The sequence below is a fragment of the Centrocercus urophasianus genome, unplaced genomic scaffold (assembly GCF_019232065.1).
Source record: "Centrocercus urophasianus isolate 14NV4802_14NV808 unplaced genomic scaffold, USGS_Curo_1.0 seq_17, whole genome shotgun sequence".
In the NCBI taxonomy this organism is placed as follows: domain Eukaryota; kingdom Metazoa; phylum Chordata; class Aves; order Galliformes; family Phasianidae; genus Centrocercus; species Centrocercus urophasianus.
This window is the reverse complement of record NW_024884722.1, coordinates 24,569,482-24,585,599: the sequence shown is the minus strand read 5'-3', so window position 1 is coordinate 24,585,599 and position 16,118 is coordinate 24,569,482. Positions and strand designations below refer to the sequence as shown.

General features: G+C 40.3%; 1 long non-coding RNA gene across 1 annotated transcript; it reads right to left on the bottom strand.

Annotated features, from left to right (window-relative positions):
- Positions 1–2,249: 2,249 nt before the first annotated feature.
- Positions 2,250–16,084, bottom strand: LOC122160209. The gene is made up of 3 exons (XR_006168749.1): positions 15,775–16,084; positions 9,055–9,118; positions 2,250–2,573 (listed from the first exon to the last, which is right to left on the bottom strand). It is a non-coding gene; the product is annotated as an uncharacterized LOC122160209 (long non-coding RNA).
- Positions 16,085–16,118: the final 34 nt, after the last annotated feature.

Genomic DNA, 16,118 nt, shown 5'->3' with positions numbered 1-16,118 from the left:
ACGATTTTTGTTTTTTTAAAGGCAGCATTTGTTACGATTTCTTTGAGCAATAAGTGCATAAGTCTCATTCATTTGGAGCATTATAAGTTAACGTGACAACCAAATGTTCCTAAGACCTCAGGGGTAGAATTGTTTTGGGATAAAGAATACCCCCTAGAGTTGCCTTATTCTATTCTGAAAAAATATATATATTAATTTGAGGAAAATATAAAGGAAGCGTTGAAAAAGAATAACATTTCTAATATTTAACAGCAAATTTTTCATTGAGAAAACCCATCTGCAGTGTTCACCAGCTAAGTTCAGGTTTTTTACAAAAACGTTTTGTAAATTGTTAAGTGATTTATACATTCTGAGTAGAAAAGGTTGTATTCTTCCTTCCAAGCATACAAATTTTGTTTTCCGGTTCTCTTGGAAAAGTGTCATATCATGAAACCAGTATTTGCCAAACCAGAGAGAAAACAGGCACTCCATTGCTTTTAAATGCTGTAGCATCCCACTCTTCTTTCTGATTCTCCTCTCCTATGTATTTCCTTTTAAAACTTATTTATTTAAACAAATTACCAAATGACAATGTTAGCTAAGGACTGACCTCATCCTGCAGCTTCCTCCACGAGAACAGTTCCACGTAGCCGTACCTGCCAGTCCGAGCGAGGAGCGCTGCTCAAGCCAGGCCTCCTCTCCGGGCTGAGAGCTGCAGGATCAGGGCCCAGAGACAAAGCTGTACCTTAAGTCTGCCTCAGAGTCCTCCCAGCCGGGTAAACCCAGGGCTTAACGAGGTTAGAGTTCTCCCGTGTGAAGGTATACTAATAATATACTTGATATTGTTATACTGTAGTGGTGCTGTAACAGAGGAACATGAATTTTCTAGGTCTCCTTTATTTAAAATCTAGACAAGGTGCTTTTTCCTTGAAAAGTTGAGCTGTAAATGGAGTGTTTACAGTTTTGGTACGAAAAGTACTTAAATGGTGTTTTTAACATATAGTGCCAGTTAGGACCTTGGTGATACAAATACGTAAATACGGCTGTAGATCATTGAGACTGTTCTCCTGTACAAATGTATACACATGTCGTGTTTGCAGGAGCAAGGTCTGAAGTAGCAATCACTATATAATGACCTGGGGTTCAATTGCACAGATTCCTGTCGAAGTCAGCAAAAATACTGATGGCAGATGATGGCTGAATTGAACCCATTCTTTGCATCTTAAGCAAAATTTGTAAAAACCGGGTATGCTGCAAAATCTTAGTTCAGAGCTTAATATTAGTTCAAATAGAGGATATGAAGGGATTGTAAATAATAATAAGACAAAAACAATATTACACCATCATTTTGTACCAGCAGTTTTATGCTTCTTGACTACGTAATATACAGTATACATCAAATCACTATGGTATTTTGTGTGCCTTAGATTTCCATTTTGAAACTCACATTACATTTTTAGTGAGCCTAAGACTAGTAAGAACTCCAGCTGTCCATACAGGAAGTAGTGCTGTGTGTTCTGTAGCTATTCCATTCACATATTTGCTATCTGGAAACCCTTGTCCAAGACCGTGAGCAATCATGTACAGGACATACTAGTTGATTGGTTTCACTGCTAGTGCTGATGGCTTTAATTTGTGTAATGCAAATTGAAAATACCATTCAGCACTCCTATATGAGTAACAACTTTTCTACACAAAACAATGTTACAGAGCCATCTACTTATCGTTAGAAATGTTCCGATCGTTGAAGTGGATCAGTTTCACTTGAATCGCCCCCAGTAAATGTCCAGGTTTAAGTTATGTATTAATAGAATCTTCGAGATGAAAACGTTCCATTTAAAAACCAGCAGCTTTCCTCAAAGAAGTGAGAAAGAAGTGAAAGGTAGATCTGAAAGGATAACCTCCAAACAGAGCTCGTGGCAAGTCACTGCAAAAGTGATGGCACCAGTAGAATTTCAGCAAGTTCAGGTCTACCTTATTTGAAATGGCAGTTTTGAGAGAAAAGTTATCTTAACACAATAGTAATGCTATTAACTGATAGGTGCTAAAACTCAGAGTTACTACTTATTAAGATTACTTATATGAGAAATATATATCATCTGTACAATAGGTGCTCTTTCCTCGATTGTAATGTAACTACTTTCTCAGTGTGTATCTAACAGGCAGGTTAGCTGGCCACTTGTTTCCTGCTGTGGCACATAGCAGGTTGTGATTTAAGAAGTTAGTATTTTCTATTGCTGTACTGCGGTGTGAGAAATACAACCATTTACTGTTTTCACAACTGTGTGCTATTTATTGTAACATTTCAGAATATTTATCAGCCTCGTATACAAACTGTGGTTTTAGTTGGGGATTTTTTTTTTCTGAGAAAGGTTATCTTTTTTATAACAGTATTTGTCTGTTAAGCTTTGTAAATCTGTGGGTGTATTGCTTTCCTTCACAGCGCACATTCCCACATTGCCGCTTGCAATTTGCTCTTACCCCATAACAAAGTCCTTCCAGGGTGGCCGGATCAGAAACTGGATCCAAAGTTAACGTAGATGGCTAGGCCAGACCCACAGATTGTACTTGGTTTCTAACAGCTGGCATTGTTCCTGGCAGGAAAAAAAAAAAACAATGGATTCAGGTATGAGCAGCTGTTGGGATGTGGTTGCCTTTGGATCCTTTTTCACAGTACTCTAGCAACAACTGTCAAGACCCAAAGTGGAACACCTTTGATTTTCTGGGAGAGATGTCTCTCAGCCCTTTCCCCTTTGGGTCCAGGACCACCACCCCACCTTTACTGTGAAGGAGTGAGGAGAGAGTAGTGCTTGCTGCAGGAGCCAGTTCTGTGCAAGACACGAGTCCCTCCTGGGTTACTGCAGTCATGCCCGACTAAATACTGAATGTAACCCATAGGGGTTCTTTGTGTTACTGTTTGTAACATGCCATCTTGCATTACAGAAGACAGCAAAAATAATTTCTACAAATATTTTAGTCACAAGATCCAAAAAGCTTTGTAAGAACTTACAGATATTAGCTGCCTTCTGGCTGTAACAGTTGTATGCAGTTTTACCTTTTTTTTTGCAAGGACTTTCTAAGCTAACTCTTTTACTTAGGAATAACTGCTATTAAAAGTCCTTATCTGACCTATGACAGTACTTCTCTATACTTAGAACAGGAAATAACTGTAGTATCTATAGTAACACTTTATGGTAAGCATGGGTAAATTATGACTTTGTTAGTACTAAAGATAATCCGTAACATACAACTGTTTGGATTTGGTTTTTTTTTTGAAAATGCCTTTATAATATCATTGCAGTATTACTCTAAATCTGATGGGTTAAATTTGGGTCTCATTTGGGTCATTGCTGCAGACCTGTTGATTGCAATATGATCATTTATCAAGCTTTCATGCAATTTTCATGCAATTTTAACTAAGTGGATATGGGTAGAGTTGACCAAAGTCAGTGCCAACTCAGACCCTTGCAATACTTCCACAATGAATAGCTCTTGCAAGGACGGATGCAGAGAGATTTGGAACCAATGTACTTCCTGTTAAATGCAGAGGTTATGTTGTCTGTAGCTCCGGAAGGAATTCCTGGTCTGTAGAGACAGTACCTTCACCTTGAGTTTCACACATGCGAGCAGATCTCTTTCAGACCTGTTTTGGGCTTAAGTTCTTATCAGCTTTTTAGACTTTTCTTATTTGATAGATTATCCAATGACAAATTTTAAGTGAAACCCACTTAGTAAAACTACATCTTCATGATTTTACATTTAAAACGTATGGTTCCATCTTGTTCTTTAATTTCCTATGAAATTCCTCTCTGAAATCAGCTCATTTTATCAAGTAGTCATCAGCTTTATAATCTTTTCTTGAAACTATATATATTAGTACTCTCTTCTACTTCCCCCCCGCTTAACCCTCCCTCTAAATACTCTAACTTAGGCTAACAGGAAGAAATAAACACACCTTCATGTATACAAAAACCAAAATTGCATGTCTGCTTCTCACTTGCTATATGTAACTACAGTTGTATTAATGCAGTGTTAAGTGAATTCGCTTTCAGGTCCACTGTGGCCATTAAAATTCAAAGTGAGGTCTTTGTGATGCATCTTCCATAAAATTGTTGGTGTTTTATTTCTTCTGTGTGAAAAATGTCTGCCCAGCTGTGCCCTGTGATCACTCTCTTAAGTAATTTAGAGATAAAGAACAGTCCAATCACATGTGGAAATACTGTCTGGTTTTCTTAATTTTTTCAGGCCATCTGACTTTCAGGAGAAAGTGAGAAGGAATATCTTACTTTAAAAAACAAAAAACAACTGCAGAGAAAGCCTGTGTTGACTGTTGTGACACCATGGTACTGCACTGTAGTCTGCATTGCAGAACTGTTTCCAACCAGTAAAAGGACGTGTCATTGTGTCCCACAGCTGTGGATGCATGAACGCATTCGTCCGCTTCCATAGTTCTTCTGGGGACAGTAATTGTTGCTTTGTTCTCTGCCTGAGTATATTGGTTTGTTGGAGGAACAATGAAAGAAAGCAAAAAACAAAGAGGAGGGGGAGAGTGTTGGTCAGTGTGTGTGTAGACAGCCATAGGCAAATAGGTAGTGGGTACAGTGCTTCTGAAACGGCTTTCTCTGTTCACATGGCGTGGTTGCTAGGGTACTTCTTTACACTGACCCTTATTTTGGTACCTCTAATTTTAAATACAAAAGCTTTTTAAAGTCCATGTTACATTTATGTCCTTCTTTAACATGAAATAGAGAGGCTGCTTAGTGGAACAGTACACAAATTGGTTTCGGTGTCTTCTGCCGTGATCTGATCCATAGTCAGTTTTCACAAGTTGTCCACATGGTGCTTGAATATGTTGCTGCAAAATGTAGAGATTTACATGTGAGGTTTTCTCAGAGACCAAGGATTTCTAATAGTAATGTCTACTCAGGTGCCAGTAAACATAGAGGTCTTTTTTTTCTTCTAAGTCTTTGAAAATTGGTTTAATGTGTATTTTATCATTGTCCAATTAAAACACTTTTAGTCATGTCCGAAGAGTAAGCCAATTTTTTTTCTTAACACTTTGCATACCTGCTTGCTAAATGTAGACAGTTCTCATGGTAATGCAGTGTATCTCCCTGAGGAACACTTCATGTGATCGGTGTCAGTGGGTAGGCACTGCTTTCTGCCCTGTACAGACAGCGCCGAGTACTGGCAGCTTTCTCATCCCATGGTCTCTTTATGGATCATCTGTTGTGGCAAGCTGTCGGCCCTGGATGATGTTATAACCAGCTGCCAAATGCTTTAAGCACTTCCAGCTGCTCCAGAAGTCCTTCCTATCACTCTGCAGATCTGCTTCGGTACTCAGCAGCAGGAGTGCAGATGTCAGCCTGCTCATGCTTACTCCCCCACCTGCTACTGCTTTGCACGTTAGTCATCCGGCCTTCATCTCAGGAATATCATAAGAATGTATTATTCTTGTGACTGTTCCAAACTGTTTTCTTCATTCACCTTTTATTCTGTTTAAGGTAGCTCTATTTTTCTGAATTCATGTTCTGTCTTAGAGAATCCAGAGTATTGCAGTCGGATACTTTTTCATTCCAAGAAAGAAGGACATTTCAGAATCTTTCATCCATCAGTGTTTTCTTGCTTTTTACATGTTTTTCCAGTTAACTTCAGATCTCTTGCTGTAGCTGTTATGCTGTTGTTACGCATGCGTGCAGCTAAAGAAACCCTTTGCTCTCAGCCCTCACTCTCTAGAGTGGAAGATTTTTCTTCCTGTTGCTAGCACCTCTGTGAAGTGAGCCCTCTTTTCTTCCAAGTTACTCTGCCAACTCTGCCCAAGCCTTCACTCAAGGTCCGGCAGACCTTGCACCATCATAAGAGGAGTATTGGAGTACTTCTTTACATCTCGCAGCTACGTTCTTGTGCAGAGGTTAGTTATCATCCTTGTGAGAAACCCCAGTATTGTGCAGGTGACGTGCCTTAACTGCCAGGACTGCTTGGAAAAAAGGAGTGGATTATTTTTTTTGATACTTTCTCTGTAACAGCAAGTGGAACTGATTGAGCTTGAGCAGAAAATAATTACATAGTGACTGCTTTTTATAGAAGGGTTATAGGGGTGTTGCCATTGTCTTTCTGAGATTCAAAGGCTTTAGGATTCTTTTTCCAAACCAGTTCCCCAGTTCATCCCACTATTGTTTATGCTGCTTCACCACGTATTTGTGACTTCAGCTCGTAAAGATTGAGATTCTTCTTAATGCTCTTTTCTGAATTCTTCTAAAACAGCATATTTTCTTTTTTCTACTGGACCATTTTATATGTCATTTTTTGTGGACAGTTATATGAAAATGCTAGAATCGTCCAGCAGTGTACTTGCAGTGAATGCAAGATTAGGGTGCTAAATGACTTACGTGAAGGTGACTTGTTCTGTATGGTGTGACAACGCTGTTCTTACCACTTCGCACACCCTTGCAGCTTTCCTCACAAAATGAGAGGACACAGGCTGTAGATCTGAACAACCTACACCTGTAAGCTTGGACAGATTTGTCAGCTAACCTACAGAGAGTTACCAGTTTCAGCAGATGAACTGAATTCCAAAGAAGTGCTGCTGCAGAGGTGTGAGGGAACGGCGAGTTTGATGTTCAGTATTGCAGCTGTCACCACAGAACATTCTAATGCTGTTGTGGAAAGTTTTGTGATCTTATCGATATTTTACATGTTTGTCTGTAGTTTTATTACGTTGTAATGGAAAAGGGTCTAGGATCTGGGAATCTTTTTTTAAATTAAGAATGAAGGATTTGATTCTCCTTTATACCACTGTCCTTTGCACCATGTTGAAAGGACAGAGAGGCTGTAAATGAATGCCCACTGAGCTTACATCCTTTGGAGTACCCCATTATACTGATTGTGGTTAAAAGGTCATTAGTATAAATTGAAACTGTTACCCACAGATGTGTACAACCATGGGAAATCGATGTCTTGATAGCCCTATTTTGTGCATACTGCCAATTAACATCCAGATTGTTCTCAGCTTAGAAATACAGGTTGAAAAGAAATTTCTCTGACCTGTTTTGTAATGAATACTTACAAATTTGCTTATATTGGCTGTACATTTCCCAACTTTGTCTACAAAGAGAATGTGGTATAAGATTTGTACCTCAAAATAATGATCTGGCCAGAAATCTCATGGAATTGTCAACAAGACTATTTCTAAGCTTAGGCAGTTTTTCTTTGCTCTTATTGTATTTGAACCTTTTACACAGTTACATAAAGTGGGGTTGTGAGAGTGTACCACAGTCCATGCCCTTCTGACATAGTCCCCAGCAGGGTGTGTGGTGCTGTGTGATGTTGCCACACTGGGATAAGTTTTGAGAGACAAAGCTAAAAACCAACATTCTGTGAGTGCCTGCTGTGTGGCACTGAAACTGCTGGCACTGCCCTGCTTGCTTGTGACATGCAGGGCTTCCCTTGCTGGCAGTGCAGTGCCATCCTCCATACCCTTCTGACAAATATATATCTTTCAAAAAGATTTGAAGAAAAAAATCTTGTATTTTCATTTTTTTAATTTCTAAAATGCAGTGATACTGCAGAGCCTAACAGAAACAGATTCTGTGCTAACTTTGTAGATGCCAGATCCATGCGACAGAAGTGTCTGAACATCACAAATCTCTTGTCCTGTGAACAAAAAACAACTGCAGGCAAGAAAAGCAAAAATATGATATCCCAACACCACTGAAAGAAACCCAGTTCTAACCAATACAAACACTTAGACGTTTTCAAATTCAACAATCAGTCTAAGGCAATTTGTTCGGCTTAGAAGAGACAGCTCTTCATAATGTGACAGAATTATACCAGGTCGTAAATGCTGTTCAAAATCTGCTATCACAGAAGCATTAATTTTTAAGGACACACTGTACAAAAATGAATTCTTTCCTGATTTAAAAAGTCAAAGGACTTTACAGTATGCCAAAAAAAAAAAAAAAAAGTATTTTCTGTCTTCTGTCCTTCTTCCTATCTCTTTCCCTGTTTTTCTTTCTCTTTCCTTGGGATGCGTTTGATATTTATTTTTCAACTTTGAGGTTTTGCATTTTTTCATTTAACAACCTACTGTATTTAGATCTGAAACATAACTTTTATAAAGCAAAAGATGATGTACAGGGAGAAAAAAATCAGAAAGAAAAAGCACTTCATTATGTCACCGTTTCTACAGGAAAAAGTGTAAAAATTACTTCTTTTCTCAAAAAATATCTGGGGCCTGATTCTTTCCTAGTATAACTGAGCATAGCTTCATGAGAGTGGTGGAGCTCTGAAGAGTTACACTAGCTGAGAAACTGAACCTTACAATCTTTGCAGACAAGGGAACCCTTACCAGCAGTACTTGAAGACTTGTGAGTTGTGACTGCATGTTACTTGAAAGATCTAATTAAGCTATGTTTTTTGGTGCAAGCAGTTGTTGTACATGATTTCATGTTTATGTAGCAAGATGCATTGAAATGTTGATACTAGTATTGAAACATACATGTAAAAATTGTTGTTGTGGAAATTGTCTGTTCTGTTCTATTTTTCTTGTGTGTCTCATCTGTTTAGAACGTAAACTTTCATTTTTTTTATTGTCCTAACTGAATAAGGCTAAATGAATACTGTAATTGAAAATATATTTTAAATCTTGTCATGAGTTTTTAAAAAGACTATTACAAATTGTATCATTCCTGATTACACAGAACTTTGTGGGTGGTTTTAAATAAATTTTATACTTCTATTTTGCACTTAGTCGTCTAATTTTTCTTTCCTGAAGTGAAACATAAACGTTCTTGTAAAATGCTTTGAGAGGGGGAAAAAGAGTTGTTCTCCCAATACAAAACAGAACAAAATCATACTGAAGTAACTAGAGATTGAAAATTTATACCCTGCAACGTAGAGCAAAGTTAATGCCCTTCTTCATAATGCAGGATATAAAGTTACGCACTTATTTGTGTGTATATATAAATACCCACATGTATGTATGCACCTACAATGTAGAACCTATTGTTTACCATTTAAAACACGTATGTCGCTCAGCTGCCTGGTTCCCTCTGTTGTCTGTCTGCCTTTCCTCACCTGCCACACTGTTCTGTCCCACGCGGGGCCGTACAGTAACAGGAGCTGTCAGAAAATCCCGGAACTGAAAATCTGAAAAGAACAGAACAGTTTGTGATGATCATACATACAAACAGTGACTCGCTATCCTACCTGTGTTATCTGGCAGAGGAAACTTATGGGGATCATTACTGCAGCTCTCTCTTTGGTTCCCACCCAGTGGAAGGAGTCCAGTTTTTATTTGCTTCAGCTCAGAGGTTACGTTATATTTTTCTCAAGACAAAACAGGCTGTGGCTCTAGACAGCTTTATTATGTAACATTTCAGTGTAGAACACTATAAGGGAGAAATTCTGTTTTTGAATCTGAAGGAGGAAAACAACTCTGAATGTTTGCATTTGCTTCTTTTCCTTCCCAAATAAATGTAATAGCAAAAATTATCTGTCAGCACAGTAGTCTTCCAGATAACTTGACTCTCCCAGAGGGCAAAAAAATGCTGCTATCCTCAGGCTTCGGTAACTCCCTAGCAATGTAAAAGCATTACATGGCACAGCATGTCGAGTCCCTGGGAACTGAATATGGTAATCCAATAGGAAGGCCTTTAGCCTGCTGCGTAATTTGCTGTGCTTTTAGAGGATAATCATTAATGGGTTTTCACAGCAACAGATCTCCCAAACTGCCCCAGTCCTTCTCCAAACAGTACTATCAAGCCTTTCAAGCAGTACACATTCCTTGGTTTGATATTAGAGCCAGCATTCTTACAGCACAGGTGTCAAAGAATGCACGTGGACTTTGAATGGTACTGAAGATTTAGGAGCAGACCCAAGAACACGAGGGACAGACATGGTTGAGGAGCAACATTTTCCAGCTACAGGTACTGCCAGCCAGCTGCATTTTGCCTTGTCCTGGCATTGCTGCCACCCAGCTTGTTTCCTGTTAGGGGTAACTTTGTGTTATAGAGCATATGAACCACAGAGATTTTAAAACACAGCTTCCACCCATAGCTTGTGGGAAACAAAACCAAACCTCGGCTTCTGTTTCTGTACAACGATGACTCTCACTCCCTTCATCTGAAAAATTCTTTTGGGAAAATGAAGCATTAATCCTGTGTTTCTATGGCAGATTCTAACTCTTCCCTCATAGCAGGAAGCCTTGTTAGGGTCAGAGTCACAGCTGCTCTGAATTCCAAAGGGTGAGATCTTTTGGGCTGTTGTAAATTACTCTCTTCACAGAGGGCAAGAGGCTGTAAGTGGCACAGGTGTGCCACCACTTAACCACTCTCACCACAGGCTGCGGCTCTTAGGAGAGCTGGCTAGCAATGTAGTCAAGGGAAGAAATAAAAGGAGGGAGACTTCTCTCTGCTGAGGATAAGAAAGCCTTGCAAGTGCCAGAGGTTTTGCATCTCCCCGAGGAATACAGGCAAGCATTCCCTTTGAACGAAATGTCTACTGCCTGAGTGAACTGAGTGCAAACCAGAGCTTAAGTCCTTCTCCTTTGCTCCCTCATGCTGAAGGAGGTGCTGCACAAACAAGTTGTGTGCATGTTTGCTGTTCTTCCTGTGAATTGCAGCCTGTGTGGCCCATAGCAAGCTAAACCTCTAATCTCTGCACTATGCCGCACCACACAGTGTCTGCCTGTCCTTCAGGTCAAAGGCCTTTGCCCTGCTGTGGGAGGAGGCTCAATACTGCGGGCGGTACTGGCAGGTGAGTGCTTCTGATCGAAGTCAAATGTTAACCAGTTAAATATAAAGCAAGTCATAAGATTTGACTTTAGTTAAGACATTACTTTATTCTTAAAAGATGAGGCTACGCTTTTCTGAGAGAGATTTCCCCCTTTTGCAAGAGTGTGTTTCTCTGGAATTTCAGCACTAACTGATTATCCAAAACAACTTTCAAAAGTGTCCTTCTAATGTATCTTTTTAATCATAGGAACACTGCTTTGTTTTAATTTTGAAGTGTTAGGTGGGGTTGTTCATAAGAAAAATATTGGGAGAAGATATTTGGTTGCTTATTTAAGATAACTGACAGAGCATTGGTTCAGCTGAATGAAAGCCAGCCTCTCACGGACTGACAAGACAGCTGCAAACACAGCCCTCACAGATCTCTGTGGGATCTGAGTGTGGCACTGAACTGGCAACGCAGCAGCCACCAGACTGCTGCTGAGCTGCCCCTCTGGCACGGCGCAGAGCTGGCAGTTCAGCTGCACTTCACCTGTCCGCTGCTATCAGTCTACTCTCTCCTCTCATTTTCTCAGAACACCCTCTAAGTGTTAAGAGTTTCCTTATTGTTGCAGAAACACCTTCAGCTCATGGTATTTATATAACCACAGAGGCAGCCAGCAGCCACAGCTTTGGTAACAGCTGGGCTCTGTTGAATAGCACCTCCCCTGAGCTGCTGCTGCCACACTGCAGCAGCTCTGTAAAAGGCATTCTTCACTTCCACCTAAAGAATCCCCTTCTTCCTGGGGGCAGCACTATCATATTAACAGGCTGATTTTTATACATCATTTTTACCTGATTTCACTTTTTTTTTTTTCCATCACCATTTCTCTGAATGTTATTATTTCATAATTTAACTCTGGCTGTGGACACAGCTATGTCACAATGGAAATGCCTTCAGCTTTGTTAGGCACATTTGCGAACGGAGCCAGCCTTGTTTGCATCCCTGGTTTTATTCCCCTCATCTATCGCAGCAACAGTAACCAACCTGTTGTGTATGAACTGTATCACACACGCTGCAGGGTGAAATACTGAGAACTGCATTTTACTCTTTACGTAATTCCACAAGCTTCCAGCAGCCATTCATTATGTGCCCATCTGAGAGAGAATTCCAGGTAGTTCCTGCAGAGCTGACTGGGTTTCCTCAGCAAAAGTGTGCTGTAGCCCCCTGTGTCAGGAGTGATGCCAGACACTCCACTGCAGCTAAGTTATAGCTATTAACACCAACTAGCCTTAATAAAAGGGTGGGGGTTTGTGTTTTTTGGGTGGGTTTCTTTTTCTTTCTTCTTTTTCATGCCTGAGAAAGGCAGCCATTGCATTTACCTTCTAAGTTCAATGTCTAACAACACATGGGAGTTAGAGGGTTCTCTTTCCAGAAACATGCTGCAGATGAGATGTGGTAGAAAACCAGCATCATGCTGGCCTTTCTCAGTACTTTAAGACTTTTATGAGTCATTTCTTCACTCAGAATGATGAATGTTCTCACCAGAGTTTACAAACAAAGCACTCAGTAGTAGTCCTAATTCTAGAAGGTGGGCCTTTTATAGACTGTCACTTCCCACTGCTTTGGCAATGTGAATAAATGAGGACCAAGAGATAAGATTCTCTTCTTTGAGCTCCCTGAAAACATGATCTCTAGTTGTTTTACTGATTTACTGCCTATTCCTTTAGGCAGTGAACTTTACCGGTTAAGTGCACTGTGTCTGATGGTCCCTGTGCTCCTTGTGTGTGTTAACTTCAAAATAATTAAAAGTTGTTTTAACATCTGTACCAATCCATATTACTACAGGACATCTACACTAATTCACACTTTGTCAGAAATCTGTTCTCAACTTCTTTAACTTTGTCCCAATACAACAAACCATAAAACCCTTTTTCTCTTTGCCTTGAGACTCTTAAAAACAAGCAAACACATACAGAATGTTATCTGCAATCTGCTACACCCAGTCAGGTTGATTTAACTTGATGATGTCCCCGTCATGTTTTTGAGGGGTCATGCCAGTTCAGAAACACCTTTGTCAAATCCTCTCTAAAGCAGGGAAAGATTACAGCAGGTGATTTTGTGCAAGAAAAAGCCTGTCAGTCTCTCTAAGGACTCTACACTGCAAACGACTCCTGCAATTTGAGCACAAAAAAAAAAAAAAGCTATTAACTGAACCATTGTTATTATCAGATATTACTAGATATCTGCAAAGGTAAAAATGCTCAGTTCTCCTAACCACATAGTACAGTCAAAACTGGTTACTTTTCTGACCAAAGATAAGTCTCTTACGCATTTCCTTCAATGTTTTTCTTTCACAGTTTGCACCTGAAGTATCTCAGGTTAGTTCTACATGATGCAGGAAAATATCACAATATCCCTTATGCTGCTGCATAGTGACAGCTGGTTGATAAGTATGTTATAGAAGTTATTATTAACTTATTTTTTATGAAGTTCACTATTTAACAACTGTTCAGCCAAAACGTTTTTATTCTGGCATGTTACTCTCTATGAAATATCAATAATGTACAGTGATTCATTGTAGAGTAATACTGAAGCAGCCTGTGGTAGTGCAGATGGTGCCTCTGAAGCACATGGCTTATTGTGTCCTTACAACAACCTCAACCCTGCCCATATTTTCAAAGGAAGGATGAAGTGTTATAACAGTTTCTTGTTTCATTTTATTACAAAAATAGGACTTCTGCTTTTCTAAGGCTGTCAGGTATAACTTATTTCTCCAGGCACTGACAGTTATTGTTTGCAGCTGATACCCAGTGACTCCGTTAGACGGCAAGAGCCCAGCAGCAAATGTTCTGTTTTGTGGTAATCTCATGATGCAATCACAGTAAGGAGATACCTCAGGGGTGCTTTGAAGACAGTAAGGATTTACTTAATGACAAGTATATCATCATTTTTCTGTGGCTTCAACTTCTCAGAGATGTGAAGTTGGTGTCATTTTTTGTTTCACTAAAGTCAGATGTTTGTATCTCTAACGTGAATTACAGGACTTACTTGTGTGTGTGTGTCTTTCTTCACTGGAAGGTGAGATACTGCACTAAACAACAAATACAGTGTGGCAAATGTTGATGATATCAACATCAGTGCAGATGTAAAACTTACATCATATGCAGAACCAGCACAGCTTCACAACCCCTGGGCTGATGGGGAAACCCCCCTACCTCAAAGCACGTCACACGTGAGGGTTTTGAACAACCAGCATGCTCATTAGAGACCTGTGAAATCCACATCTAAATCTGCTCTGGTTACACTCGATATCAAGATCAGCATGCTTCCCCTTGTGTGTTTATGATTTTTGGTGCACTTGTTGTTTCTTCTGTACTGCTGAATCAGTAAGGCTGCCTGCTGTTGTCACAGTGGAAAATGTATCTATTTCAATGATTGTGCTGTGATATACAAAGAGGTGTTTTTCTGAGAGCTCTTTTAGTCATGGATTCTTAAGAACTACAAACAGAAAGCTGTTAGTTTTAAACACTTTGCAGTAAGTGTTTCATTTACTCCCAAATGAACATCAGTTCAAAAAGGATACATAATTTTTCACTCCAAAAAACTTCTGCTCAGAACTGTAGCACAGACCACCTTCGCAGCTTTCCTGGGCAAAGCTAGGCAGCAGAGTATCAAAGACCAGAAATCCCAAATAATAACTATTTGCACCCAGAGATTTTATTGCTATGTAGCATTTCCTGATACCACAGTTATTTCCTTTGGTCTTCTGCAGTCATCCTTGTTAAATGTGACATTCATGCCAGGACACATAGAAAGCTCTTTAATTATAGTATCTACAAATCATCTTTTCTCTCCACAATATATCCAGCTTGTTCTTACAGATTTCTGTAACCACCAGGAATGCTGGATGCCAGGTACACAGTATAGCTTTTTACCTTCTGATTCCTCACTTTTTCTCAGTTTGCCCAATTAAACTAACTTGTAGAACTGTCACATTTTCCAGCCTTCTGTTTCTGTAGCAACTGTCTGAACTGTCTGGTGTACTTAACAGATATTTAGGGCTTGGGGAAAAGAGCACACAACATTCATTTAAGCCTGAATTTTGTTGTTGCTGTTTGTTCCTTTCTTCCTTAAAAAAAAAAAAAAAAAAAAAAAAAAAAAAAAAAAAGCCTAGAAGCATTTACTTTTTTTTTCCCCTCACTGTTTCCCATTTAAACTGTTCCTTGTCATAACAGCAGAACCCAAGAAAATCAAAAGGAGTCATGAGTGTACTCTACGGGGCAACGGCAGTATGTGCCAGTTATGGCTGCAGTATGCATACACGGAAAGGAGAAAGTACACAAAACCATCTTCTACTCTAGGCTTTTGTATGAGCTTCTAAGGTTTTCTCTGAGGGCACCACGAAGAGCTAGGCATCCTCAGAGTGAAAGGCCCCGGCCTCAAGGGCTGAAGAATAGAGCTACTTTGTAGCATCCTGATATTTGCTGTCAAATTTCTGCTTTATAAAATGTTGCCGCTGTCCTTTCCATTTGTAGTATTAAACAGCACTTTTTCAGCTTCTAAGTCGTTTGTGGGTCATGGAGTACAGATCCTTAGTCAAGGCAACTGCATTTGATGTAGTTACATCAGGAAGAGACATAAGTACTATTTAAAACGCAGAAATATTTAAAATATGAAGAACCATGCTGATTGGTCAAAAGCATTTAAACTTCTGTGTAAGCTCCAAGGCAGCTGTATCTTTGTGTATTACTGAATACAAAACGCTGAGAGGAATTGATGTGGCGGTCTCCTTTTCCTCTAGCTCCCCTCCTGTGGCACAACGCAGCCCGCTGCCCCTACAGGACAGCCCGCTCTGTGTTGTTGTCCCTCAAGATCTCGTTTCACTGTTAATTTTTGTTTCTAATTACAACAAAACACCGTGAAGTCCTGCTCTGACTCAGTGTCTTCTTGACTTTGCCATCCAACTCCGAGTAACACCCTGCGTGCGTATTTCACCTCAAAGTAAAGTTGGCTTGAAAACGCGCTATTTGCGACGTCATTTAAAGACGGAGGAGAGATGAGCGTTGCCCTCACACTACTTACTGCAATGGTTTCTGACTGCAAATTGTCCCAGAGCAGCCTGCTTTCTGCCACCTCATGTGCTGCAGTCACCCCGCATGCGTGAAGCTGCCGTGCGCGCCAGAAAGATACCGTGAGACGGCTTTCCTTTTTGCCGCTCTCTCAGTGGCTTTGCCGGGCCCGGAGGCGGCCGGGCTGCCGGGACGAGCGTCTGGCGGTGCGCTAACACACGCCAGAGAAGAAGGGACAAAGGGAACGAGCCCGCCGCCTCCGTACATCGCAAGGGAGGCATTGCCCAGACCGCAGTAGCTGTCCCGCCCGCAAGATGGTGGCCCGCCGGAGCCGGCCCGCCTCGGCCAAGATGGCGC